The following is a 4,202-nucleotide window of genomic DNA, read 5'->3' as shown; positions in this document are numbered from 1 at the left end:
CATGGCCTCGGCAAGGCTACCGCCCCTGCAGTTTTCACCCCGCTGTGGCGTAACACATACACGTGACGTGAGTTTTGCTTTCAAGAATGTGGGGTGCAGTTCCCCCGAGCCCCTGCACCGATCTTCTTGAAACTTGGCAGGCTTCATGCTCTCAACAGGGGCTACCACCCCTGCAAGTTTCACCCAAATCAGACAAAAAAACAACAAAGCTCTCGATATTTCATTCATTCCCCATTATACCCTATGGCCGGGTCTCCGAGGCGGCTCCAAAGCTTCCTACTCACACAGGCTGACTCGTGACTACAATGGACTGCAGAACCCAGATCTAGTCTAAGCAGGATTACCTCTATCGTCACATCCACAGCTGCCCCATTCAGGCCATGGAAAGCTGTCTGTGCACCAGGCATGGCAGGCGGCGCTGGGACAGTTGGCTGTGCCGACCTCAGAGAATGGGAGAGCTTTGCATGTCCCTGGGTGATTATAGGATCGTATTTCTGAAGACACATGTACTTTTGGGGCATCCAGAAGCAAAGACACACATTTCAATGGGATGGAAAGTGGGTCAAACCTGTTTCAAAGGAAGTATAGAGAGAGTGTCTGATCTTCTGGGGAAGGGATGTTGACTGTCAACACGAAGACTTCTTACATGAGCTCTGTACAATGGGAAACAGCAACGGAGAAGAGGTGGTGGGAGATAGCCAGCAAAGTCAGTGACGTTTAGGAGGCAGCACTGCAGTACTTGGACATACCAAGTAGTTATTTCATCTCAGTGAGCAATTTTAATTCATTTTCAGCAAAATCTTAAAAACTTGAAGACCTGGACTTCTTCAGCTGTGCCATCACAAACCTGAAGAATTACAGGGAAAGGATTTTTGAGCTGCTTCAGGACATCACCTACCTAGATTGATTTGATCAGGAAGGTAATGAGGCCCCCAACTCAGAAGATGAAGATGATGAGGGTGACGTCTCTAAACGTGCAGTCATTAGTTATGCCATTCAGTCTGTATCTAAATACAAAATTGAGACTAACGTAACTGTGGAACTGCTGGAGCACAAATCAGCTCCGTGTGTCAGGTGAAGGGCAGTATCACATACTGCTCCTATTGGGTAATGCGGGGTGGGGGGCAATGCACTTGCAAAGAAAGTAGTCATGGATGCTGTGCACGGTTAAAGGAGAGCGGCACTTAGGAAAACGTGAGTACACACCTTTACACTGAGATATAACTACATAAAAGCAGTTATTTTATTGCTGGTACCAAAAGCTTTTTTTTTTTTTTCCATACCCATCATCTCATATTCGATGCCGTGGCACATTCAGTTCTGTGTTTTCTCTTCCTATAGAAAGAGGAAAAAGCGGGATGTTACTTGTCCTGTCTTTTTTTTAAGATTTCTGGAGAAGGTTTTGTAGCTGAATTGAGTCAGATTTCAGAAGCTCATTTAAGATGAGTTTACAAACAAGCCTTTGAGGTTTAAGCAAAGCTGTAAGGAATTAATTTACCTGCCTTTCAGAAGGATGGATGAGGAGGATGAAGCAGATGAAGAAGAAGCTGGTCCACCAGGAGAGTACAAAGAAGATGAAAATGATGGAGGTTCAGATTTGGGGAGGGTGAAGAGGAAGAAGAAGCTGGCCTTTCATACCTGACGACGGACAAGATCCAGGTAGGACTTACCCTATTCTACTGTAAGACTCAGGATTTTTTGACACTGTCTAGCTATAAATGTGTAATAAGTTAAACTTGTATAAGCAGAATCATGTAAATCCACTGTCATATATGAGCAATAGAGTACTTCAGAGAGAGACCTTTTACTATCAAAAAAGTGCGTTACAGTAGGGGAACCGCTGCTCTTTGGTATTCTCCGTTATCTTGCTCAAAATGAAATGCTACAAGATACATTACTTCACGGCCTTGTAGAATTAGTGTCATTCTGCACCAGATCACCACGTCCGATTTGGAGGAGAACGTGGCTGAAACAAATCCACCTGCCCTACCAGGATGCTCACAAGTGCCTGGGGCGCTTCAGCCTTGAGAGCCATGCCCTCACCATGCAGATCTGCAGGCTGTCAGGTGTGGGGCTGGGGCTTCCAGGCAGGGGGGAGAGGGTGAGTATGGAGGAGCTAGGGCCTGAGGGTGCAGGGGGCTGATCAGGATGTGAGGGCTGAGGCAAAGGGGAGACAGGCTGGGAATCCAGGAGTGAGGGCTGGCCACTGAGGAAGAAGTCAGGGAGAGGCTGGAGCTGTGGCCCTGGGAGCGCTGTGGGTTCGGCCATGCAAGGGAGAGCTGGGGCGGGGAGCGAAGACTTGCCCTGGGTGGGAGCGCATTGCCCTTGCCCTGGGTGGGAGCACAGGACCTTGAGCTGCTGTTAGTGGAGGGAGGTGGGTGGGGAGTTGGATCCTGGCATTTTGGGGAAGGAGGAGGGATTGGATGCTCCTTTCACCCCACTTATCTCAGGGCCCTTTTCTTTCCTACCCGGGGGGCAGACAGCCCGTGTGATGTTTGCTGAGCTGACCTGCAGGGAGGCTGATGGACCCAGGGGATGGGAACGGGGCTGTGTCGGGTTCGCTGCTCTGGGAAGGACGCGCGTTAGAGCAGAGCAGGCGTGAGGACCAGGACTTGCAGGTTGTGCCCTGCTCTGGCTCTTCGAAAGGAGTGCTGTCCAGCATGCCATAGTGAGGGGCATGGTTTGGGGGGACTCCTGGGTCCTGTTTCTAGCTGAGGGAAGGAGGTAGGTGAAAGGGGGTGGGAGGAAGGCTCTGTGGCTCAGGACTCCTGGCTTCTTTTGGGGATCTGTCACTTCCCCAGAATGAACCCACAAATCATCTGTGCATTGAGTCAATCGATCCCTTGGGTGATGCTGTCAGCACGTACATGGAGGTGAGTGGAAGCAGCGCGGTGGGAGGTGTCCACTCCCTGGTCAGAGGAGGCTGGGGTTGGGGGAATACTGGGCCCATGGATCGGATTGAAGGGTGGATGGCGATACTGGGCTGGGGTGGCCTCATGGGTCCCATCTGTCAGGCAGAGGAAGGTAGTAATAGGTGCATGGGTCAGATCCAGGCTGGCATGGATGGGGTTCCTGTCAAGGGGCTGCAGGGAAGCAGAAGGGTTACTTGGCTGGGGGTGGGCCCGTGGGTCCCACGGGAGGGTTTGTATACTACAAGCAGTGCCCTCCTGCCAGGGTCCCCATTGGGTCCCAGTTGTGCCCTTCACTGCCCAGCCCTGACCTGGCAGTGGCTGATGGGGAAAACATGGGGTCTTTCCATTCTCCTTCAGTATGGAAATGGCCTCTGCTTTGCCTCCCACCCCCTCATGCTTTGCCTCCTGTCTCCTCTTCGCAGCGGTGATCAACGTGAGCCATGATGCACGACTGATCACGCAGACCAGCTGCCAGCTCTGGGTGGTGGAGGAGCAGTCCATCAGCCACATCAACGGCGACTTCGACTGCAAGCGGGAGGTGCTGGAGGCCTCGGGCCAGGTCAGCATTAACTGGCCCCGGGAGTGACCTTGCTGTGGGGAGGCTCCTCGAGGACCTGCCCATCCCCTCTCAGAGACCTGCCTGCACAGCTTCACGTGCACCCACACCCAGAGGACTCCGTGTAGAGGGGGCAGGGCCGCAGGCATGGTTGCGGGTTGAACTTTGAAGATGTGTTTTGGGGGCCTAATGCAAGACATGTTATATTTTTAGAGCTGTTCTTCTACACCTGCTGCTTTCCCAGGAGAGAGAGACTTAATTTATATGAATGGGAGGGAGGGGGTTGTACTGGAACGGTCTGTTTTAGGCAGGAGTGAGGGCTGTCCTTGTCCCATTGCTGGGTTCCCTGCCCCCAGTCTGGAGAATGACTTGAGCCTTGTTTTGCTTCCACCCAAGAAGATTATATTAAAATATAATAAAGGAAAAGTGGCTCGTGGTGGGTTTTATTCTGAAGGGGTAGGAGTGGGGCTTCACAGTACTGGCAGGAGGGACACCCCTGAGATTGCAGTGGACAGACAGACTGGGCTGAGGCATGGGGATTGGCACGCAGGCACAAGCATATTCTCCCTGCCATGAACACACACACATACATGCAGGCACACACACGCACAGACACACGCACACAGAGAGAGATGGGTGTGCACTCTATTCACTCGCTCTGCACGTGGACACATTAACACGCTCTCCATGCCATGAACACATGCGTGCACATGCACACACGTGGACAGACACAT

At 51.9% G+C, this 4,202-nt stretch overlaps 1 long non-coding RNA gene across 1 annotated transcript; it reads left to right on the top strand.

Moving 5' to 3' along the window:
- The first annotated feature begins 2,329 nt into the window (after positions 1-2,329).
- Positions 2,330-3,894, top strand: LOC132250303 (uncharacterized). Its single transcript, XR_009461982.1, has 2 exons — positions 2,330-2,873; positions 3,335-3,894. It is a non-coding gene; the product is annotated as an uncharacterized LOC132250303 (long non-coding RNA).
- The last annotated feature ends 308 nt before the right edge of the window (positions 3,895-4,202 follow it).

Source organism: Alligator mississippiensis, chromosome 1 (genome assembly GCF_030867095.1).
Source record: "Alligator mississippiensis isolate rAllMis1 chromosome 1, rAllMis1, whole genome shotgun sequence".
Lineage (NCBI taxonomy): Eukaryota > Metazoa > Chordata > Crocodylia > Alligatoridae > Alligator > Alligator mississippiensis.
Note: the sequence above shows the minus strand (reverse complement) of the source record. Positions and strands in the feature narration are given on the sequence as shown.